Here is a 25,698-nt window from a genome sequence, read left to right as displayed (position 1 = left end):
AAATTACATCTTCTGTGAGAGCTGGACCGGAGAGAATATTATTGGGACCAATATGTATAGGCCTACTATTACTACTAGTGATACCAGTCATGGAGAATGGCGTGTTTTTTGGTTGGGACTCAATGTTCACCCTGTCTGGGCAATAAGTGGCTTTGTCCACATGTATTGTCACCTGGCTCTGCATCACTTGCATCCATTACCCATTGAAATGCGCAAAACCTAAATATCGAAATTAAAAACTGGTAATGGAAACACCTACATTTCGAAAAAACTCTCAAATATCGCTACAAAGTTTTTACGCTCTCATGAGGTGGTTTTTGAGACGTATCGATTCAAACGTGTATCGCAAAAGTGTAATGGAAACACTTTTTTCGCTTTTCTACACGTCACCGGCGCCACCGGAGTTGTGTGTGTCCACGCTGTGTTGGTTTATGTAACTTGAGGGGACAAATGAACCACATGTTTATTGTCATGCATTGCTGACCTGGGCATTGTTTCTCATTAAATTAGAAAAACCTTTCCGACCTCCCATTAGTCCGACCTCCCATTAGTTCGACCTCCCATTGGTTCGAACTCCCATTGGTCCGACAATCGGAGTAATGAGAGTTGGAACTAATGGGAGGTCCTCATTAGATCGAACTGGACTAGTTATTAGTCAAACTCTCCATTCTTACCGTTCACTATGCATTTCTATCATTATTCATATAGGCTCCACCTGTCAATAAGACACACGTGGAAGAAGAGGTGCAGTTTATTGTGTTTCACCAACGAGGAGCTGTCATTACGCACGACTTTTACGCACTGCTGCACGCTCATTAGTGTCCGTAATTAAACCTTGACACTCATATCAAATCAAACTTACATTACAGACAGGTGGATTGGGTTCTCTGTCTCTCTCTCCCACTCCGAACAGACAGACGGACGCAATCAGAAAGGAAACGGAGGCTGCGCATTGATCCTTTTTTCCTTTCTGGGATCAAACGGATCATGTGCATAATTAACTGCAAAACAAGCACTTCATATTAATAACATATAACGCTCATTGGGTCATTCTATAGAAATGGTCGCTTTCCTGTCCCTACATTATTCACCAGGAAAAGCGCTCAAAAGTGTTCAACAATGACACAAAATATACATGTTTTTTTGTAATTAAAGTGTTTTCTTGTTATTAAACCATGCATAAGACAGTTATAATGCACATTTATTTTAAAATATATCTTGAAAATCTTGTTAGTGACATGAATTTGGCTTGTCCCTCGGGTAAGGAGTCATGGTTCAGTGACATATTTTGAATTTAAATAAATGTTTTTCTCCTGTTTTAAAGATTATAATACAAAGGAAAGTGTTATAGCTATTTAGTATAATACTTAAAATAATGAAAATATCAATAAATAATTTAAATAATTTACAAAAAATAGCTGTCCCTTGATTTCATGTCACTGGTGTTACTATTTGTAAAACCCTTTATTTTGAAAAACTACTTCATCTCTGCAAACATCTTCTGGGGTCAAGAGTTAATTGGAGGTGTGTCCATTTTGAAGAGCACATAGTTAGTCAGCACCTTCTCTTCATATGTTGATAATGTTAAGATTTAACGAGTAATTTCATGTGAGGACTTAAGATGCGTCACTGGTGTTACAGTGTTTATAGTAAGGGGAAAGGAAATTTTATTAAAATAATTGATAAAATTGTATGATAAGCTGATATATTTACAAGTTAAGAAGTGTGGTTTTGCCTGCAATGTCCACCATCTTGAATAGGCCATCTTGTCTGTCCATTTGTCACTGGTGTTACTGTCACTGGTGTTACTGTTCTAGTTAGTAACACCAGTTTTCGTTAGTAACACCAGTGACCAGTGGGTAACACCAGTGACGATCATTAACACCAACCACCATTAGCATTTTTTTTAATATAATATAATAGAAATATTAAAATACATTAAGCTGTAATTTATGTTGATTTATAATGGCAAGTGGTTAACTGTTATGTGACCATGTTTAAGTTGTTAAAAAAATAATACAAATGAAACATGAAATTGCTGTTCAAAAAGCTACCATTTTCATAGAATGACCCCATTATGCTTCCAGCCTGTCTAGCCTCTACCTGCTGTTTTTACTAAACTTAACCAACTCCTTTCTTCATTGCCTGAACCTAACCAAAGCGAAATTTACTTTTTTTCTCTCTCTCTCTCTCAGTCTGCTGTCAGCAGGAGCGGCGGCTGCAGCAGGCTCGCGCCCGTGAAGTGAGCTCAAGCCGGTCAGGTTCAGCCACGCTCGAGCGGAGGGGGGGAGAGAAAAAAAAGTGTATTTCTTTTACTCTGTGCTCTGGGAGGGGGGGCTTTGATTATCAGTTTACACATCTTGATCAGCATTTATGATGGTTGTGCGCGATCTGACATGATCTGGCTGGCTCTCTGACTGAATATGGTGATATTCTGGGCCGTATGTGTGTGATGTGCGTAGAGAGAGAGAGAGAGAAAGCTGCATGCTCCTATCAATGGAAGAGCTTGTCACAAAGTAGCGATGACAGTTCGAACTAACGGGACCACCCATTGGTTCGACCTCCTATTGGTCCGACTTGTGGTTGATTTTGTCGGAGTAACGGGAGGTCGAACCAATGGGAGGTCGGACCAATGGGCAGTTCCCCCGGTGGGACACGGACCCTTTGCATTTATGTAAAGAGAATGTAGGCTATTCTATTAATGTCAGAAGAGGTATTTTTTCACGGCACCCTTGATGCAGTCAGACGGCACCCCAGGGTGTCACTGTTAACAAAATCAATTTCTAATCTGTCACTTCAAATTAAAGTTAGTGACGTGTCTGTTTGGAGCAGCTGCTGACAGATGTGGAGCTGACACCACCCGAACCTTCCTCCCTCACGTCGTGACGACGGGACAAAGTCTTTTGGACATATATTGTATACTCTCGATCCGCATATAGATTAATATTATAAAAAGTTAATGATCCTTCTGACTGCGTCTCTTTGATATCGCCAAACTTCCGGGTCACGTAAACTCGACAGATTAAAGCAGATATCAGTGGCACGGCCGTTTCGGCTAATGCTGTGTTCAAGGCAGGCTTTTGAAACCGTAAGTTACAGCTTCAAGTCACAACTACGACTTGGTAGCGTTCCAGGTAACCCGTAGCTCGTGTTTTTACCGTCCTGTTGTCTGTGAAAGTTCCCTATAACGGCCACTCGTAACTTCCGACCCGTGAACTCGTACCAGATCGAACTGGTATGACTTCACAGGAAGGAAAAACACAAAGTACGAGTTTCCTTGAACGCACCATGAGTTAGCAGCCCCCGCCCTTGTCAGGCATCAATTGGTCCTCGTGCTACGTCACCACATTCACGCGCATCCCTTGGCTGCACACACAGCCCTTCATGCCGTTCTCTCCCCTCATTGGATAACACTTGTATCCCACAAGGAAAATTTTCTCCTCGGGTTACAGCAGAGCAGAGTGACGGAGAGACTCGTGTTTAGGCTGAAATACTTCATGTAAGTGATTGCTGACGGAAAATAGGACTATTTAGGACTTATATTAACAAAAACATTCCACTGATATCTGCTGTTGGAGCTATTTATTTATTTGTAGTATTTAGTGCTGTTTAGCCTCCTGTAATCCAGAGTCCCCCATATGGGGGACTTGAAGACATGCATAACAATAACAAAGCCCCCACTGCACTGATTATGAAAGAATATGGTCATATTATACGTCAAATTAAACAGCAGAAGCTGGGCTACAACGTGTAAAAACCATGTTTATATGACCCAAACACAGCCCAAACACTACTCAAACAAACAACTAGACATCAAACTTCATAAAGCACCTCTATGTGGACCCAGTCGCCACATTTCTGGCTCGTATACAACTGTACATAATGCAAAACACATCAGCGACCTCTCATCTGAACGTGAACATCGGGGCGTCCCCCAGCAACAGCAGCTAACACAGCAGCTAGCAGCAGCACGGCAGAGGGAGAAGACAACAACCAGCAAAGTCGAGCAAAAACAGACACTGCGTGGCCAAAACATGGTCGTACATTTGCTCTTACCTTTGCTGTTTTGCCGTGAAAAGGTTGTGTTATGGGTAAATCCACAATATTTCCAGTTGAACTCTGCCTAGTGTGTACATCTGAACTAGCCGGGCCGAAACCCGACGGCGCTAGGACCCTACACGGAAGCCTGGTGCGCGCGCATACAACCCCACGTTGGCCTGCACGTGGATCTGCTGATCTGACTGGTTCATGGCTGTCACATGGCTGCCAGTGCGGCCAATCACATCGACCTGGGTCTAGCGTCATTCCTCTCTCTCTATTGGTTAAAATGAGCCGCCCCTCACTCGAATCGACCACTGCGCTGCAGAGATAGAGGCTGAAAGCCAAACCCACCCAGAAGCTGCTCTGAGAGTGCAGCAGTACGCAGAGAGACTGAATCCACTTATGTTAGTTATTTCCAATCGGTTCCAGTAGATTTATTTTCAGTTAGTTTATCCAAATTGTGTGAAAATAAAGATTAAACAATAGTTTATAGTAGCAGGTGGTTCCAAGCTGTGCCAAAAATGGACATTTTGGAAAGTTTGCCTGGATATTTTGTAGTAAAATCTCAATAATTTTGTCCTGCTTCAATTAATCAGAATCAACCACTGCAGAGACAATGTTCACATGTTGTACAATGATTTTATAGAGAGTTTGAGGTTCATCAGCATTATTCTAAAGGGCACTCATCAAAAATATGATTTTTTTTTTAGGCGAATATTAATTTTATTAATTTTTTTCTGTGTGTCATCTTCATTTACTCTTCACCAGTAACAGATATACTGAAATTTACACATTTCAGCAATTCCTCATTTTTTTCCCTTTACTATGACACCAAAAGTATTCAAATAGACCTTGTGGTTGCAGAGATATACTCATTTTATTATGGATATGCAATTTTCGAGAAAAGGCCTAAAAAATAGGCTGGATTTTAAAAGGCTTAGTTTATTATTTTGTTTAGAGAGTATTTAGTTTAGGTTATTCTCAATCAATTTGCTTGATTTCATTATGATTACATTTCTATTAGTATTCTAGTTTATTATTTGTTTACTTTAGGTGTTTCTTGTTTATTAGTTGTGTTTTGTTTCATTTGGGCACGGTAGGGGGGGCACCTGAAGTTATATAGGTAGGCTGTCGGTAAGGGACCAGCATGCACCTGGGTGGGCAAATGGTTTTTTACCGGAGCGGGAGAGGCACAGGAATTTTCTTTGTTCTTTGTTTGCTCGCTGTTTGGTTAAATAAACCACGTTTTTTGTTGAAACTGGACATTTGTTTGGACATTATGTTTTTCCCATCCGCGTACACCACAACCCATGGTGCAACAGTGGCCCTTTGATTAGTATAATTTGAAGTTTGATTTGATACTTTTATTTGTTTGACAATCGGCTGCTACATAAGTAAAAAACCTGCCCTTGGACTCAAAGGAAATAAGCTTCAACACTGGACTTGTTGCATTGTGCGCATTATGGACGAATGGAAAGCAGAGATTGTTTAAAGCAGATATCATCGGCACGGCCGTTTCGGCTAATGCTGTGTTCAAGGCAGGCTTTTGAAACCGTAAGTTACAGCTTCAAGTCACAACTACGACTTGGTAGCGTTCCAGGTAACCCGTAGCTCGTGTTTTTACCGTCCTGTTGTCTGTGAAAGTTCCCTATAACGGCCACTCGTAACTTCCGACCCGTGAACTCGTACCAGATCGAACTGGTATGACTTCACAGGAAGGAAAAACACAAAGTACGAGTTTCCTTGAACGCACCATGAGTTAGCAGCCCCCGCCCTTGTCAGGCATCAATTGGTCCTCGTGCTACGTCACCACATTCACGCGCATCCCTTGGCTGCACACACAGCCCTTCATGCCGTTCTCTCCCCTCATTGGATAACACTTGTATCCCACAAGGAAAATTTTCTCCTCGGGTTACAGCAGAGCAGAGTGACGGAGAGACTCGTGTTTAGGCTGAAATACTTCATGTAAGTGATTGCTGACGGAAAATAGGACTATTTAGGACTTATATTAACAAAAACATTCCACTGATATCTGCTTTAATCACCTTTTGGACTCAGCCACGGCGCGCATGCTGCTTCTGGCCCAGATCGACAAGACGTTCAACCTTCTCAAAGAAACTGGTATGTGATAAAACTGTAAAAAGCTGTAATGGAAAACGGCCAAACGAGTGGAGTTTGACACAGTATCTCACAATACATGGAGTTCAATGAGTGCATGGTTGAATCGCTACATGTCTACTTTTACGCACGGCCACGGCGCATTCATTCATTCATAAAAAGCCGGCCGCAGTGTGTGTTTGTTTGATGAAGAGGATCTGTTGGTCAATAAGCATCGTGTGTTTGCAACCTGCTCTTGTGTGCGTTTGTGGACTGTCATTGGTGTAATAAACAAAAAGGAAAGAAAGCAATTAAAAGAAACGGAAAAATGTCTGATGTTGTTGCAACGGAGGCTGAAGAGCCGTCATCAAAAAGAGTTGTTAAAATGTCTTCTAAAGGAATGGAATACAGTGTGACAAGGTACCAGGAAAAAAGGAGTGCAAAATGCAAACAAGCTAAAAGATGCATGGAACATATAAGTGCGTTGATGGCATCAATACAAAACGTTGATTCAGTAAAGAATGAGCTTGCTGTGTTCATGCAATGTTACCAAGACGCAAATGAAACCCATACATCTTTTATGAGTCTACCTTTGCCCAAAGATGAAGTTGAAAGGCAAAGTAAATACTTCTTGGAAAAAATGACAATGTTTTGTGATTTCACTGACAACGTAAAAGGCTGGCTCTTTGATGTGGGTCATCCATATGTTGAAACAAATAAAGACGATCCTGATTATCAATGTGTTGCTGATGAAATACATCCTGAAGATAGTGCCTCCAATGTTGCAAGTGTAAAAGCAAGTTCTCTAAGATCACACTCCCGACTATCACGGAGTTCATCAACATCATCTGCACGCATCAAAGCTGAGGCCGATAAGGCAGCGCTTGTGGAGCGCATCGCTGCGCAAAAAAGGAAACATCAAATAGAAGCGCAACAGGAAAAACTGAGGAGAGAAAAGGAGCAACTTGAGCTTGAAACGGAACTGGCAGCAACAAAGGCAAAGCTTCAAGTCTTGGAAATCAGTTCACAGTGTGGCTCAAAACATTCAAACGGCATGAACTCTTATGTTGAAAGGAACAAATCTCATGGTGCGAGTGAATTAAATCCCCATGCCAACACCTTTGTGCCTGAAAAAATGAATAAAAAATATCATGCTCTTGGTTTGTCTGCTCCTGAACTCCAACCACCAGTTGTTAAGCCTAAACAAAAACAGATGAAACAAATGGATGAAATGACATTAAAGGTTGAAGCTCCAGTTCATGTGATGCAAAATGTAAATGGAACTCAAATGGGACATGCTCACCATCAAACTGCTCTGACTGACAATTATCAAAATGACATTGTTAACATCATGCAAAGACAAAATGACATTGCTGCGTTGCTTGTCCAACAAAATCTGTGCTCTAACCTCCCATCTAGGAATATCCCTGTTTTTGATGGAGACCCACTCCAATACAGGTCTTTCATCAGAGCTTTTGAAAATGGAGTGGAGGAGAAAACAGACAATTGGAGTGACTGTTTGCACTTTCTTGAACAGTACACCAGGGGGCAGCCAAAAGACCTGGTGCACAGTTGTCAGCATTTGCCTTCAGAGCAGGGATACCACCGAGCCAAGAGTCTTCTTGCAGAGCACTTTGGAAATGAACACAAAATTGCAGCTGCATACATGGAAAAAATACTTACCTGGACACCTGTAAAAAGTGAGGACATTAAAGGGTTGCAATCATTTTCTTTGTTTCTACGTGGATGTTCAAATTTAACAGAGCAACTGATGCACATGAAAGAGCTGGACTTACCATCTAACATGAGGAGCATCATTTTGAAACTTCCTTACAAGTTAAGGGAAAGATGGAGAAACGTTGCGTGTGATCTGCAAGAACGAAGAGGTAACAGAGCAATGTTCGCTGATCTTGTAGGTTTTATTGAAAGACAAGTCAAAATTGCTTCAGATCCAGTTTTTGGCAACATTCAAGACCCACAGCTCACCAACTCCAAAGCTTCCACTGTTAGTCACTTCAAACAAAGGAAAAAGGGAAGCAGCTTTGCTACTAACGTCACTACAGTAAATGTTGTTGTTGAGTTATGACTCCATGTCATAACTCAACATACAGGAAACAAGATCAAGTCCTCCACTCTCAACTGCCTGTTCTGTTCACAAGTTAATCATTCAATGGACCAATGCTCACAGTTCAAGATGAAAGTACACAGGGACAAGATTAATTTCATTAAAGAAAAAGGAATCTGTTTTGGTTGCCTGAAAAAAGGCCACACTAGCAAATACTGCAGGAGTCGTTTGGATTGCAACGTGTGTCACCAAAAGCACCCAAGTGTCCTTCACATAGAGCGGCAGGATAAAGGAACACCCTCTGATCAACAGTCTGTGAGCTCTTCAAATGTTTCACCTGCAGTGTTTCAGACCTGTGGCCATATTGGGGCCGGTCATGAAGATGTCTCCATTTTTTCTATTGTTGCAGTCAAAGCCAAGAGTCAGAGGAGCAACAAAACTGTGCAGACGTATGCCTTTTTGGATCCTGGGAGCTCAGGAACATTTTGTACGGAGAGCTTGGCAAGAAAATTGAATGTAAGAGGGAAAAGGACAAGTATTCTGTTAAGAACAATGGGTCAAAGGAAGATAGTAAATGCTCATGTGTTGTCAGGTCTGGAAGTGTCTGGTCTGAATATGAATGACTTTATTGAGTTACCTGATGTTTTGACACAAAAGGATATGCCTGTCTCATCACTCAATATTCCACGACAAGAGGACGTTGATCAGTGGTCGTATCTCAAGGATGTTCAACTTCATGACATTGACGAAGGTGTTGATCTGCTCATTGGAACTGATGCACCAAAAGTGATGGAGCCTTGGGAGCTCATAAACAGCCAGGATGAAGGACCTTATGCTGTCAGAACCAGGGTCGGTTGGGTCATTAATGGTCCACTTCGTGGTGGGAGCAACAAGAATAAAAGTGACTGCTCTGCTGTAACATCCAACCGGATCTCTGTTGAACATCTTCAAGAAATGCTGGTTAAACAGTTTAACCATGATTTTAATGAGAGGTCATCAGATGAACAGATTGAAATGTCCAGAGAGGATGTCAAGTTTATGAATGTTATGAATAACACCACAAAGTTAATTGGAAGCCATTACTGCATTGACTTACCCTTCAGGCAGGAAAACCCTCTCTTGCCAAATAATCGTCATGTTGCAGAACAGCGCCTCCAGAGCCTGAAAAGAAAGTTTGCCAAGAATGGTCAATTTAAAGGAGAGTACATCACATTTTTAAACAACATGGTGGCTCAAGGATATGCTGAAGTGGTGCCTTCTGATCAACTTAAACAGAGTGATGGAAATGTATGGTATATCCCTCATCACGGGGTTTATCATCCCAGAAAAGGCAAGCTGCGAGTTGTTTTTGACTGTGGAGCAGCATACAAAGGGACGTCACTGAACTGTCAGCTTTTACAGGGCCCTGACTTGACCAACTCTCTAGTTGGAGTCCTTGTTCGATTTAGACAAGAGCCCGTTGCAGTAATGGCCGACATCCAAGCTATGTATCACCAAGTTCATGTTTCTGAAAAGCACATCAACTTTCTCCGCTTTCTCTGGTGGCCTGGGGGAGACGTTTCACAGGCTCCAGTGGAACATCGTATGAAAGTTCATTTGTTTGGAGCTGTGTCGTCACCTAGCTGTGCAAATTACGCATTGAGGAGAACAGCAGATGACAATGCCGAACATTTCCCTCATGAAGTGGTCAATACAGTAAAGTGTAATTTTTATGTCGATGATTGCTTGAAATCAGTGGCCTCAGAGGAGGAGGCAGTGCAAGTGGTCAAGGATGTGACTGCGCTTTGTCACAAAGGAGGATTTAATCTTTCCAAATGGATCAGCAACAGCCGAACAGTGCTGCTGTCAATTGCTGAAGACTGCAGAGCAAAGGAAGTGATGGAGCTGGATTTGGATGTGGACCAGCTTCCGATGGAGCGAGCTTTGGGGCTACAGTGGTGCATTGAAACTGACAAATTCAAGTTTAGAACCTCAGTGCAAGAACAGCCACAGACTAGAAGAGGTATTTTGTCAGTGGTCAGCTCACTTTATGACCCCTTAGGTTTTTTGTCCCCATTCACCATTCCAGCCAAGCTGTTGTTACAGGAGCTTTGTAGGAGAAGCTTGGGGTGGGATGAAGCTATTCCCCATTCTCTCTCCAAGAAGTGGTTTGAGTGGTTGGAGGATCTTCAGAAGGTGGCTGAATTCAATGTGGATCGCTGTATGAAACCCAGAGACTTTGGAGACCCTGCCACTGCACAGCTTCACCACTTCTCTGATGCCAGCCAAGTTGGATATGGAACAGTGTCCTATTTGAGACTGGAAAAGGATGACAGCGTTCAGGTTTCATTTCTGTTGGGAAAGGCCAGAGTTGCTCCACTTAAGCAGACAACAATTCCTCGACTGGAACTCACAGCAGCAGTTCTTGCAGTTCGAGTTGACAAGATGCTTCAGAAGGAGTTGCAACTTAAGCTGGAAAAGTCAGTTTTCTGGACCGACAGCACAACTGTTCTTAAATACATCTGTAATGAAACCAGACGATTCCAAACTTTCGTGGCAAACAGAGTTTCCTTCATCAGAGGAGCATCAGATACTGATCAGTGGAGATATGTTTGTTCTAAGGAGAATCCGGCAGATGATGCATCAAGAGGAATGACGGCAGAGAATTTCCTGACAGGCAGGAGATGGATAAATGGGCCGAAGTTTCTCTGTGAGCCAAAGGAGGTTTGGCCTAAATTGGATGCTGATCTTCATATGATTCCTGCAGATGACCCAGAGGTCAAAAGGGAGTTGACTGTAAATTCTGTTGTTGTGGATTCTGAAAGTGCCACAGATCGCCTGCTCTGTTACTTTTCATCCTGGACGAGACTAAAAAGGTCTGTTGCCTGGTTGCTGAAGGTCAAGAGAACTCTTGTGTTATTGGGACAGAAGAGAAAGGAGCTGTGTGCCTCTAAAGATCTCCGCCAGGACAAGCTGGAGCCAAAAGAACAGGAAGTGAAAAGGAAAATTAAGAGCTTTAAAGCCACACTCAAAAGACAAATCTTGACTCCTGAAGATCTGGAAAAAGCAGAACAGTCAGTCATTCAGTATGTACAAGAACACAAATTTAAAGCTGAAATTTCCTCACTGAAGAATGGCTGTAAAAATGTTGCAAAGGGGAGTCCTCTGTACAGACTGGATCCGGTGATGGATAATGGAATCCTCAGAGTAGGTGGTCGGCTGGATAAAGCAGCATTACCAACAGAGTCCAAACATCCAGTCATTTTGTCCAAAGATTTGCATGTATCCGTACTGATTCTGCGTCATATTCATCATCAACTGGGACATGCAAGAAGAAATCACATGCTGTCCAGGCTGCGGCAGAGGTACTGGATCATCAATGCAAACTCTGCTGCAAGGAAAGTTATATCTGACTGTGTTGTTTGCAGACGCAACAGAGGGAAACTCATTGAACAGAAGATGGCGGACTTGCCTGAGGAAAGAGTGGTGCCTGATAGAGCCCCTTTCACAGATGTTGGAGTTGACTATTTCGGGCCCATTGAGGTTAAAAGAGGCAGAAGTCTTCTCAAAAGGTATGGAGTGCTTTTCACCTGTCTGACTAGCCGTGCTGTGCATTTGGAGGTGGCACATACGTTGGATACAGATTCCTGTATAAATGCTGTCCGGAGGTTCATCTGTAGACGAGGCCCAGTCTCCACCATCAGGTCTGATAACGGCACAAACTTTGTTGGAGCTAACCGGGAGCTGAAGGAAAGTCTGGCTGGTTTAAATCATGGCAAAATTCAGAGAGCGCTGGTCCAGGATGGCATAAAATGGAGCTTTAACACACCAGCAGCCTCCCATCATGGTGGTGTTTGGGAGCGCCTGATTCGTTCTGTGAAAAGTGTTCTGACTTCAGTTCTCAAACAGCAAATTCTGGATGATGAAGGGCTCCAAACTGTTTTTTGTGAGGCTGAGGCCATATTGAATGACAGACCCATCACTAAAGTCTCTGATGACCCGGACGACCTGGAGGCACTCACACCTAACCACATTCTGATGTTAAAGGGCAAGCCAATCATGCCACCAGGACTGTTTGATCGCAGTGATTTGTACATCAGGAAAAGGTGGAAGCAAATACAATACATGGCAGAACTGTTTTGGAAGAGATGGATTTCTGAATACTTACCAATGATGCAAGAGAGACAGAAATGGACAAGACCAAGGAGAAATCTCATTCCTGGAGACATCGTCCTCATTGCAGACGCTGCAGCTCCAAGAGGATCTTGGCTGATGGGGAAAATCTTGGATGTGAGAGCAGATGCAAAGGGCCTGGTACGCTCTGTGCGCCTTCAGACCAGGACCAGCATTCTGGAGAGGCCAGTGACGAAGCTCTGCCTGCTATTGGAAGCAGGAATGTGACACCATGGACTCTCTTTCTCTCTCTCCCTCTCACTCTCTCCCTCTTTCTCTCTCTCTCTCTTTTTGTTGTTTCAGGTTCATCATAAAGAAGAAAGTGAACTGAAGCTAATGCATGAACTATTTCTAGTCATAGATTGGGTGGAGGGAATAGCTCCTTTGATAAATTAAAGTAATTGTGATTTAATGCACAATTAGGAGCCGGAGTGTTGGAGCTATTTATTTATTTGTAGTATTTAGTGCTGTTTAGTTTATTATTTTGTTTAGTGAGTATTTAGTTTTGGTTATTCTCAATCAATTTGCTTGATTTCATTATGATTACATTTCTATTAGTATTCTAGTTTATTATTTGTTTACTTTAGGTGTTTCTTGTTTATTAGTTGTGTTTTGTTTCATTTGGGCACGGTAGGGGGGGCACCTGAAGTTATATAGGTAGGCTGTCGGTAAGGGATCAGCATGCACCTGGGTGGGCAAATGGTTTTTTACCGGAGCGGGAGAGGCACAGGAATTTTCTTTGTTCTTTGTTTGCTCGCTGTTTGGTTAAATAAACCACGTTTTTTGTTGAAACTGGACATTTGTTTGGACATTATGTTTTTCCCATCCGCGTACACCACAACCCATGGTGCAACAGTGGCCCTTTGATTAGTATAATTTGAAGTTTGATTTGATACTTTTATTTGTTTGACAATCGGCTGCTACATCTGCTTTAAATATTACAATCAAATTCAGTCCTGTGGCCTGTTTTGTTCTGAGGCGTGACGCGCTGTGGTCACTAGAAATTATTAGGCTACAGTATTTTAATTCGTTTTTCCACATCTGTATATTTTCTTCACTAGTTTTTATTTTTCATATAAGATTACCAACTTTATTTGCGGATCGGGAGTGAGTGAGCACAGCAGATTTCATGGTTGCCGACTGGCAAAAACTGAAAGAGGGGCTTGTAAATATTTACTAAGATTAATTTATTACACAAAAATCCTCACAATTATTCCTCTTTACTCTTATTTGAATAGGGCAAGTAAGGACGGTAACTTAGGACCACACTTTAATTTTATACACAATCTCATGCGTGTATATTCACAGACACGTTGGCATGTTGTTTATTTATTGGTTAGGGTTTATTTGCGCACCGTATGCTTCAGTGTTAACATTAAAACCACCAAAAGGCAAACATTTACTAGAATGCAAAATCTGTAGACAGGTAAACTGCGAATGATATTTTATTTGTGCTCTGTCGGTGTTTATTAATCTTTGAAGCTACTTATAGATCGCCTGTTTTGGAGGCAATTATAGCAATTCATCTGAGGGAAAAAAGAAAGGAGGAGGAAAAGTGATTGACAGATTAACTCGGGTCAAAATCACTGCTCCTCCCCGTGGACAAATGAGTACTGCAGCTGATTTTCACACGGGCTGCAGAGGGGCGTTAACAGTCGTGGCTGCGTTCGCTACGTCATCGCGGGGGATTACATTATCGCCACGGGCCAAGCGGGAGCCTGTCACGGACCCGCCACGGACCCATCACGGTCCCACAGTGGTCCCACCAGGGACCAGGGGGAACTTCTAGGTGGCTACATCTGTATCACTCCGCTGTTCAGCTGGACAGGAGCTAAGTCAGAGCCACGCTCCCCATACAGGAGCTGCCCCATCTCTCTGCTGCTACTACAGCGGCCTGCGACCGAATCACACCCGTGCTGATATACAGTACAACAGCACTCCCTCTCGTGTGATATTGCTTAATTCAGCATTCTGAGACTGCGCTATATACTTGGAGAACCAACACCCCGGCACATATGGCGCCGGTAGACCGCGGCTCGGAGGAGCCGTTTGTCGGGCCTACGCAGGCGAGGAGAGAGAGTGTCGTGGAAATTTTCTGTTGCTGTTGCTGGTGAAAAATGAAATAGAGACTTGGCCGGCCATCATGATTTTATTTCCTTGCAAGGAAAGGTCCATTCGACCCGAGTGGGTGATGTTGATGAAAAGAACAAGACAATGGGGCAACGGAAACACTTATACCTGAGGAAACACCTCCTCAGGTATGCCACACCCCTTTGTCTGCTGCAGGGGCCGGTCCAATACTCAGACAGTGTGTTTTCAATGCTCTTTGTCTGTTGGAGGTATTGGCACCGACCCCCGAGGGTGTATTTTCACACCTGGGGCATCCTGCAGGGTTACATGTTTAGAGGTCTAGACATTAGAATACACAAATGGGTAACAAACAAAGGAGTTCTGATACCTTGGGAGGAAAGCAGGGGGTAGGGACGTCACAAGTGATTAAACCAAAGGAATATTGAAATTTACCATTACAATTCCTCCTTTTGATTATTCATTAATCACACAAGAAAAAGTCACAACTTAATCGTCATTACAGTTGCTAGAAAAAGGAAAAAGTTGAAAAAGTAAGAAATCATAGTCAGGAAAAACAGGTATCAGTTACAATAAAACGATTAGGGTAAAGAAAACAATTATGTCAATTCTAAACATGTTCTAAACAAGTTGTTCTACATTGAGGGGTAGGGTTGTCTATAATAGAAGGTTATCTAAAATGTGGTTCTCAAATGTAAAGATTTGAAATTCGTACTGACAAAACAAGTAATTACCAAAACAAGCAGTACAAATTCAAAATGTTAGACAGTCTACTGAAACTTGACTTGTCAACCTTCCAAATGAATTTGTGGTGTCTAAGTTATGTAATCGACTGTAATATTGTCACACGTCATATGTTGTCTCATGTCAAGTTACATTGTTAACTTGAATAAACATGTAATATTCAGTCCATTGATGATAGTGATGTTTCCTGATGTAGTCAGAACGTAGTTATGTGTAACACGATTCTGTAACATCTTGAACTTTATTGCAGTCATTGCTTGTGAAAGCAGGGGCATGCCTTCTGTAGAGTTCTCAAGATTCTCAATTGTCTATGCGGCTCTGTAGTTTGGTGTCTGAGGGCACCAACAAATCTTGTCTAGGTGTTCTTCAGAGAGGAGTGAAAAAGGGAGTGGAAAGGGGCAAGGAGAGTTGTTGCTGGTTCCTCCACCGAACAAATGTCTTTAAGGTAGAAATATGGAACAGTGCCTGACCATGGTTCAGGTTGGGTACAATTTCTTAATTGTGGTGAGTTTGGGCTGGCAGAATGTTCATGGATGGAGTTGAAGTATGGTAAAGGTAGGAGTTCTTCTGCACACATGACAGTGGGATTTTGGTTGTTGAGGACAATGGTTCATGAGTTGGGGTTGTGTGTCTCTTGGTGCAGTAAAATTTTGATGTAATCCTCTTGGATGTATTCTTTGGGCATCATATCTATGCTTGCACTGTTCTTCTGATCTCTTGATGGTTGTGTTCTAAAGGAAGTCTGTCATTTTCTTATCGGCCGTTGGTTCTGCATTGCTCCTCAGCTCTGTTGGTAGGTGAAGTTGCTTCAATGAGGTTCTTCGTCTTCTGGGCCATCAGGCCTGTGTTGCTCCTCAGATGTGCTGGATGGGTCTTAGGTGTGATGGAGAAGGACCTATGCGTCTGGATGGTCCTTGTTGATTCCATGGAGTTCCTCTTTGTGTTGCTCTGGTTCACAGCTGGTTCCTTTGTTGGCTCCTTCCTGCAGTGACCATCTTCACAGCTGGAAATCATGGAGTGGTGTGGACGCTGGTCGTGAAAAGGCTGATTTTCACTTGCTGCATCTGTTGTATAAAACAAAACATACACATCCAATATCCCCCCTTTTGACACATGGTTTTACCCATGTGTCACATTAGCAAAGTGGGAGTAAAATAGTAAGAGGAGAGTGAACTTAAACAGATCTATCCAAAAGAAAGAACCAAATCAGGTTAGATAGTTAGTTAGTTTGTTAGTTTGTTAATGGTTATTCTTGTCGGTCCAGTCAGGAGTCAACCTGTTGGAAGATAGCAATTCAGTTATGTTCTTGCGGGGGAAAGAGTGATAGGGTTAAAAATATTGCATCTTATGACAGTAATGTTGGACATTTCTAAAAGTACAGTGTCAAATTTTAGTCATCGTGTTGTGGAGAGGTGAACAAAGGTGTGCCAACTGGGGAGTCTTTACAGGGAACAATTACTCCTACTGCTTTAAAAGACTCAAAGACTGGCATTATGTAAATCGATAGCTTCTTGATTTTGGAGTGATCACAATAGGTTCATATGAGGCCAAACATCATAGTGACTGACAACCCACAGTGTCTTAAGGACCTCCTGTAGGGCTGAAATAGTTTTAACTTGTTTCAGACAAAAACAAACATACAAACACACAAACATGCAAACAAACAAACAAACAAACATACAAACAAACAAACAAACCTAAAAAGTGTTTTAGGTACCAGCTGGATTTTCTTTGAGTGTGCACAACAGATGTTAAATTCTTAAGAATAGCTCTAGATTGATCAGATGTTTTCTTGCCAATTGGCTGCGCGCTTACATTGTTTTTCTTAAATGGGTCCCAATCTTCTCTCTAATTGCAAAATGTATAGAATCAAATGGTCTGTGGTGTACATGTCAAAATTGAATTGGTGTGAGAGAGAATGATAAAACACATCTGTGTTGTCCGGTAGATGTGTGCTCCAGTATCAACTCTCTTTCCCAACCAACCTTTTTCAAATGTCTCATCAGGTCCTGGTGACACAAGAGGTTCAATGCAGTTCCTCTGGTGTCAAAACTGTTTTTCTGGCTTCTGTAACAAGCTTGGAAAAGGCCGTTAAGGGTTGCAATTTCCATTGATATGCATACTGCAGGTCTAGGGTGTGGTGAACAAAGTAGTGTGAAAAACATTTGGCTCCAAATTAGATCAGTTTGTTTTGCTACATCTGGGGTTGAGACCAGACAAAGGCCTAATTTGCACATCAAGTATCTCCCCATCAGGTTAATTGGGTAGTTTTCAGAGGGCATGAATGCATGTTTGAAATTTGACTTTGGCCCATAGTATCTCTAACTATTTTGACCTGATGAACACAACACATAATTTTTGCTCAGTTCTTTCATAACTAGTGTCAGTGTTCAAACACAATTTGTAGCTATGTGTATAATCTATACACTCTATGGTGTGTGTGAATGTGGTGCAGTACCTTTCTCAGATTTCACAGGTTGGTTAAGCTTGTCAGCAAGGATCCATTCCCCTCCGACCATCCCCGATCATCCTCAGTCTATGTTTGTTTGCTGGAGTTGATGATGTTCTTAGGGGACAGTTACGTATCCAATGTCCATGTTGGCGACAATGATACAGGCGTCACTGGGAACTTTTCTTCCTGAGTTCCTGTGTCCTTTCTTTTTGTGTCCATGACTGAGTTGTCCATGTTTCCAGACTGTGTTGATGTCCATAGTCCATACACAGAAAACCATTGTTGTACCTTCTGGTCCTGACTCTTCAACCATGGGCATGTTGAAGGCTATATCTTGATTGGAATGGTGTAGTCTGTGTGCAATTGGAGAAGATGATGGAACAGGCACATCAGAATGGGCTGCTCCTGAGCTTGTTGAGCTTCTTTGTTGTGGCGTGGTGGAGTCCGTTTCCCTTGCTGGGTGTTGCAGAGTTGTATGACGGTGGAGCTGAGGGATGATGGTGGATGGCCGTTGAGGTCTGGATCCAGCTTCAAAGCTGTCAACTGTGGAAACAAAGAAAAGGAACTCTACGAGCTTGGTGCTGTAGTGTTAGTGTGAGTTGCATTTTTCTTTCTTTTTCAAAATTTTCCCTTTTTTATTATTTTTTTTTTTTTTAAAGCAATTCTTGTGTTGCTTTCGCCATCTGTAAACATTCTTTTAACACTTCATGATTTACAGACTTTTTCCTCATTTCACTTTTTGTTACCGTTAATATTTTCTTCAATAGCAGTATTCTTCTAAAAACCAAGGGATCCCCCTACTGGGAATCTCAGCTGTACAAACATTCAAATATTTAAAATTTTAGTTCCCACATTTCTTTTGTTCTCATAATATCCACAACCGGACTCTCCGGAGGCCCTGTCTCAACCGAGACTTTACTCCCCATACCAGTGGAGCTCGTGCACGATAAACACTCAATACAGACGTCTCTGTAAGGACCACTTCGATGTGTATATCAATATAATAAAATATTGTATAGCCCGCACAAGTGATAAAAGCGAAACCCCTTAATTTATGCTATATCAGCAATAAAAAAAGTACCCAAAGTATTTAAACTTTGACCCTGGATCACCGATTAGACACAATTGTGGATAAAATGAAAGTTAGAAATATTATGTCAAATTAAAACCCAAATTTAAAGGAAAAGAATAAAGAATGTCAATATTTCAGTGCTCACCAGATAAATTTCCCTGACTTAGTTCGCAGAATTCCAGCGGCAACGATCCAGGACGACAGTAGCAGCCCTCCCCTCTTTTTGAGGTTTGGAGGCTGGAAAACTTTTCTCTTTCCAGGCTGGCCTGTCGCTGCCAGCCGTCCATCCCAGACGATTGCACGAGGAATCCCGGACCGAGCCCCCAAATTGTCGTGGAAATTTTCTGTTGCTGTTGCTGGTGAAAAATGAAATAGAGACTTGGCCGGCCATCATGATTTTATTTCCTTGCAAGGAAAGGTCCATTCGACCCGAGTGGGTGATGTTGATGAAAAGAACAAGACAATGGGGCAACGGAAACACTTATACCTGAGGAAACACCTCCTCAGGTATGCCACACCCCTTTGTCTGCTGCAGGGGCCGGTCCAATACTCAGACAGTGTGTTTTCAATGCTCTTTGTCTGTTGGAGGTATTGGCACCGACCCCCGAGGGTGTATTTTCACACCTGGGGCATCCTGCAGGGTTACATGTTTAGAGGGCTAGACATTAGAATACACAAATGGGTAACAAACAAAGGAGTTCTGATACCTTGGGAGGAAAGCAGGGGGTAGGGACGTCACAAGTGATTAAACCAAAGGAATATTGAAATTTACCATTACAAGAGGGCAACTGAACAACAACGGGGGCTATTTAAACAGGTCCGCATTAACAGCCAATGAGCGACTCCGCACTACAGGTGCCGGTAAGGGGCGTGACCACACACCTGACGCAAGGCGCCAGACCTGCTGCAGCATCAAAGACTGAGGGACACAGAAGGAGAACACAACATATATATTCACACAACAAATAACCACCCGGTTACATATAGATTCTAAAATATTGGCCAATATTTTGGCAGTAAGACCTAAGTTAGTACTGCCCAAATGAGTGGACACAGGCCAAACTGGTTTTGTCCAAAATCTTCATTCATACACAAATATTAGACGATTACTGGGCATTATGTAGTATTCAAGATTTAACATGAACAATGTGGTAATAGTTACACGAGATGCTGAAAAAGCTTATGATCGAGTAGAATGGAATTATCTATTTAGAACACTCAATGAATTCTCTTTTGGTAGCACTTCAGACACATTGGGTCAAATTGCCCTATGCAACTCCACAAGCTGCTGTATTGTCCTCCCAGATGTTTTCCTTAGAGAGAGGCACAAAACAAGGCTGTCCACTGTCTCCCTTACTTTATGCTCTGGTCATAGAGTCTTTAGCTGAGACTGTAAGAGTAAGTGATCAGGTGAAGGGCATCCAAACTAATATCAGAACACATACAATTCCGTTATATGCAGATGATACTGTACTTTTAATTATGAAGGAACCATCTAAATCCATACCAGCTTTAATTAAGATCATAGATCAATTTAGTACCATTTCTGGATATAAAATAAATTATGATAAGTCCCTGGCCTTACCTCTTACCACTAGTGTTTAAGAATATTTGCCTTTTAAGGTGACCAATAACGGATTTAAATATTTTGGGATTTTCTTTCAGCCCAATCTCTCTGATTTAACTAAATTTAATTTTTTTACCTCTAGTTACTAAAATCAAATCAGACCTTCAAAGATGGGTGAATTTACCAGTGTCTTTACTAGGTCGAATTGCAATTATTAAAATGAATGTTTTGCCACGATTATTGTATCCAATCCAGATGCTACCTACCTATATTCCGTTAAAACTGTTTAAATCAATACACAATGCAATTCGTAGATTTGTTTGGAAAAATAAGCGTCCTAGGTTGAAGCTGCAAAAGCTACAATCTCCCATAAAAAAATGGTGGCTTAGCCTTACCTAATTTGATTTATTATCATTGGGCCTCACAATTGAAGCAGAAGTAAGCGATCCGGTCGTTTTGGCTAACTTCATTAGTTAGCAGCCCCCGTCCTCGTCATGGATCTATTGGTCCTCGTCCCTACGTCACCACATTCACGCGCATCCCTTGGCTGCACACACAGCCCTTCATGCCGTTCTCTCTCCTCATTGGATAAAGGTTGTAGGATACAAGGAAGTATACAAGAAGTTTTCTCCTCGGCTTACAGCAGAGCAGAGTGACTGAGAGACCCGTGTTTCGGACCAAACACTCTATATAAGTGATTGCCGTCGGAAGATAGAACTATTTAAGACTTATATTAACACAAATATTCCGCTTACTTCTGCTTTAAGATTTCTCACAGATTGGGTAAAAGATAGTCAGTTTTCCTTTATAGATCTGGAAAGTAGTATAGGATTAGATAATGTGTCAATAGCAGACCTTCCATTTGTATGTACTAGGAAGTTGCAAACTAAGATGAAGGAAAATTAAATAGCTACACATATATGCAAGTCTTTGATTAGCATACGTAAATACTTTGGAGTAAATCAATATTCATTCTTAGCACCCATTGCGAATAACCCTGACTTTGAAAATTCTTGTGCAGATGTGGGATACAGAGATTGGAAGACCACTGGTATTACAAAAATTGGTCGCATGTATACAGGTGATGCACTAAAGTCTTTTCAGCAACTACAAGAAGAGTTTAACTCAATTTTATCATTACCTACAAATGAGGAGTTATTTAAACTCAATTTCATATTACAAAAGTGGTAGTAAGCTGAATGTTCTTGATAGCCTCATCATGAAAGCAGCAACAATGAATAAGAAAGTGATTACTTATATATACAATCAGTTGCTTATGAATGATGGGACTATAATTAATATCAAAAACAGTTGGGAAAAAGACTTTGGTGTCCACCTAGATGATCAGACCTGGCGTAAGGTTTTATATAATGCCAAGAAAATTACTAGATCAGACAAATCACATGAAACACAATATAAGATAATTAATAAACTGCATGTGACTCCTGAAATACGTAGCAAATATGATGACTCATGTTCTGGAGCATGCAGGAAGTGTCAAAAACAATCGGGCACTTATTTTCATTTAATGTGGTCATGTCCATTGATTAAAATATTCTGATCTACTGTCCAAACAGAGACAGAGAAGTTCCTTGGCATTAAAATGGTAATGGATCCTAAACAGTGTATTCTTGGTATCGATCTTTTGTCTTTGTCTGTTCAAACTGTCAAATTGTTGAACATTATGTTGTATGCCGCACACCTTTCAATTCTGCATGTTTGGCTTGAGGTGCACCCGCCTACATTAGCAATGTGGTATGAGAAACTGTTATCAATTGTTCCTGTTGTTGAATTTGTTAAAGAGTGGACCCCCCTGAGTATGATTTTTGGTTGCGAGTGGCCATCAATAATAAGTATTGGTGTAAATTAAGATAATGCCCCCCGCCCCCCACACCCACATTCCTTTTTTTTCTCTCTCTGTATGTCGTGCTTTGTGACAGCGGAAGGCTGTGAGTTTGTGCTATTTCTTTGATGGGCTTGTCTTGCTGTCGCAAAATGAAAATTAAAAAGAAAGTAAAAAAAAAACAAAAACATTTTACAACATTTGTGCAGGGCAAGAACATGAAGCTTGACAGGATGCGTTCACGGACAGGGCCTCGGATTCATTATGGGGAAGTGGGGGGGGACGGTGGGAAAAGCTGCTCATATGGTGCATTTACCAAAAAGCCTCCACAGCCCTGAGGATGCACAATGAAGGGCCGCGCTCAGAGGAGCCAGTTGAGAACATTTACATCAGATTTCCACTGGCTGAGCCGGTTTCCCACACACATGAATGGATCAAATAATCAAACACAGTGTTACTGGACCAAACCAATCACTTTTAGAGCTCATCCTTTTCAAAATAGATTGTGGATGGTTTAATTGTTTTTTCGGATAGGCCTTAATTTGTATCAGGGACAATGTGCAAAATAACATTAGTCTCGAAATGAGAAGAGATGCCTTGTACCGGATTTAGCTTACTAGCTACTTTCCATCCGTGGATGTAATGTGGATCACATGATGAATGCAGAGGTACCTACCTGGCGTAGCCACTGCATTGAAATGATTTTTGCTGCCATGGATGTACAAGGTATCATTTGAATGAAAATTGCTCATCTGGCTGGCACATAAAACAAAGAAAGTTTTCTATGGGAGAAAAAAAAGGTCTCAATCTTCTAGGCTCTGGTAAAAACTTACAAATGCAAAATATGCATATCGCCTAATAGAGTATCTTCACAAAAAGTAATTTAAAGTCTGGTGTAGCTTGTAAACAGTTTTTGAAATGGTGGTCTATTAGAAAAATGCTCTCTGGGTTTACTGTAGATTTTAGATGGTTAACTTAATCTCTGAGTTGAATGTTTTTTCCTTTTGGCTTGTGGATGCTCTAATCGAGTTCATGACTGTGAGCTGATGAAGTTTTAAAGTGATGAGTGACTATTTATAAAAACTAATCAAAGCCTGCTTGTTAACACATTCCTAGCATGGTTGGGTGAAACTAATATAACTACAGATTTAGCCAGTCTTCTTTTGACTGAAGCTTTAGTAACGCTTAAAGAATAGATGTAGAAAGTGGTAACTTGAAAGGTACAGTCGTGTCAGACCCGGGTTCCTCTTGTCTCCAGATGTTGGATACATTTTCACAGACGATGTCAGTTTCCAGTTTGTTCAGAGCAAAATGCAGTTAATTAAACGTCTCACCCTGATGTGTTTTGTGAATATGTGCGTAGGAGATTAATGAGATCAATTTCAGATTTGTGTAGAAGAGGGAATCAATGTCCCCAAAAGTCATACTGACAGCAGATTAAGCACATCAGCCTAGTAGAGGGTAAAAAAAAAAAAAAACTCATCAGCCTGCAAATGTCTCTCAATGTCTCTCTCACTTTCATTTCTCGCTACTCTGTCGTTGGCTCTTGATTCAGTGTAACACAATTTCAATAGACTGTATTGGCATCAGTAGTACATCAACAGTCCTGGTTGGGCGTTTAAATGAGAATGAAATTCATCAAAAACAAATTCAATCAGTGAACACGTGTTACTTGTGTGTGTGTTTTTGCGTTTGTGTGTTTACCAGGGAGGTCTGAGCACATTACACATGCAGGATTAAATAAACAGTAATAATTATAATCACTGCTTCTCATTGCAAATGCTAATCTAAACACTTGTGGAGTAAACTGGAGTAGGTGTAAATTCTTTGAATAAATAGAATAAACTCTGCTAAAAAAGACAAGACAATAAATTATGAAATCTTCAATAATGTGGTTTTATTAAGCTAAAAAATTATTCGCTTTTAGTGCTGGCTGCCACCTATTTTAAAATGTTTTTATTCCTCAACTACAGAGGACTCTTTATTTTCATTCCTTTTCATATTCAGGCCTTTAGCAGTTTTCTAAAGTGTTAGGATTTTCAGTGTTTGTTTGCTTGTTGAACTAATTTTATTTTAGTAGTTCATCTATTTGAGGCAGCGTTGTCTTGTTGGCGGACTGGAAATTAGCAATAACACTCAGCCTCACAGAGCTGCTATAATGCGGCTGTAGACTTGTGTTTGATAATCCAAAATTAATTTCCATTTTTCACTTCCGTGTGAGGCATTGGATGCTTGGATTACTCTAACAGAGGTTTAAAAGAAATAATACCAAGCTTTTACATTTTTGTTACATTCACTGTCAGAAAAAAAAGTACCTCGAGGCATTTTGTAGCTGTAGGCAAAGTAAAACAAGATGTGCTGTGGTGTGTTACACTGTTGCTGCTCTGCTGACTCTCTCCTGTAGTAAACACTGGGTCACCTGCATGTGAAGAATTAAACAAATCTCTCTGACATCTTATTGTGTTGTTGGTAAAATTACATTTAGCGCTGTCAATCAAACATCTTTGAGCATGTTTTGAATCTGAAAAGATTGTTGTTTCTTTTCAATTCCCTCCTCTCTGTTCTGTCTCTCTCCTCTGCTCAGGCTTCAACAACCATTTTGAATAAGGAACAAGATTAGTAAAAACATGCTGCTGCTCAAGGGCTTTCAAACCTGCCTCTTCCTCAGAGATAAAACATGAAATCCACAACATAAAAGCAGAAAATTTGAGGGAAAATGGTTCTCTTGTTGGTGAAGTCATAACATCAGTAATGATTCACTCTCTGTCCAGTGTTACACTTCATGGTATATTTTGCCACTATATGCTGCCACAGTCCTTCACTCTATATGTTTTGATAATTGCAATTTGTATGCAATGTTATTTGTTATCTTAATCCAAAAGAGATAACTTTTGAATATGACCCACATAGCCTTTCTCTCCTGAAGCCAGTTAGTGAATCATCTCTCTTTATCCTCCATCATCAGTTCATTTCATTCAGTTTTTCTATCCAGGAGAAGCCACCTACCAGCCAGTTCTCCCTTCAGCCATTTCATCAACCTCCTCGTGACAATTTCCACCCAGCTCAGGCCAAACCTCCCTCCACCCTCTCCAGTCGCGCATTTTTAATCCATACCAAGTCTAACTCTGTCTTTCACTTGAATGACAAACTCCTGATATTACATTACATAAACACAGATGGCTGTTTTTAATGTAACATCCCTGACTTTGTTATATTTTACCTCAAGATATTCAAACCACAGCGAAAATGGTGTGTCGGCAGCAAAAAACTGAAAAATACTTAACTTTGAATTACGTTTTTCTTCTTTGAAGTCAGCTGCTCATAATTTAGACATTCAACAGACATGTACACATTCATGATTTTTACTGCAGCGTGCAGCCTTCCAGCTGTACGGGCACAACTGAAATGAATATGAAAAGTGGATTTTCATTTTCAAGGCTTTCTTTGTCATTCAGGGAAATGTAGAATCACCTGCAGAAACAAAAGAAAAGGTAATTATATTAAACAGAGGAAAAGTCAGCACAGCCACAACCCATCAAATGAAAATACTGATGAAAACTATTACTACAGGTCTCAT

At 41.2% G+C, this 25,698-nt stretch overlaps 1 protein-coding gene across 1 annotated transcript in view; it reads left to right on the top strand.

The window, feature by feature from the left end:
- The window catches only part of LOC146968204 (zinc finger protein 385B-like), a 90,211-nt gene that overhangs the window by 47,396 nt on the left and 17,117 nt on the right, over window positions 1-25,698 (top strand). The window lies entirely within an intron of this gene.

The sequence above is a fragment of the Trachurus japonicus genome, chromosome 19 (genome assembly GCF_045865225.1).
Source record: "Trachurus japonicus isolate A0001 chromosome 19, Traja_1.0".
In the NCBI taxonomy this organism is placed as follows: Eukaryota; Metazoa; Chordata; class Actinopteri; order Carangiformes; family Carangidae; genus Trachurus; species Trachurus japonicus.
Note: the sequence above shows the minus strand (reverse complement) of the source record. Positions and strands in the feature narration are given on the sequence as shown.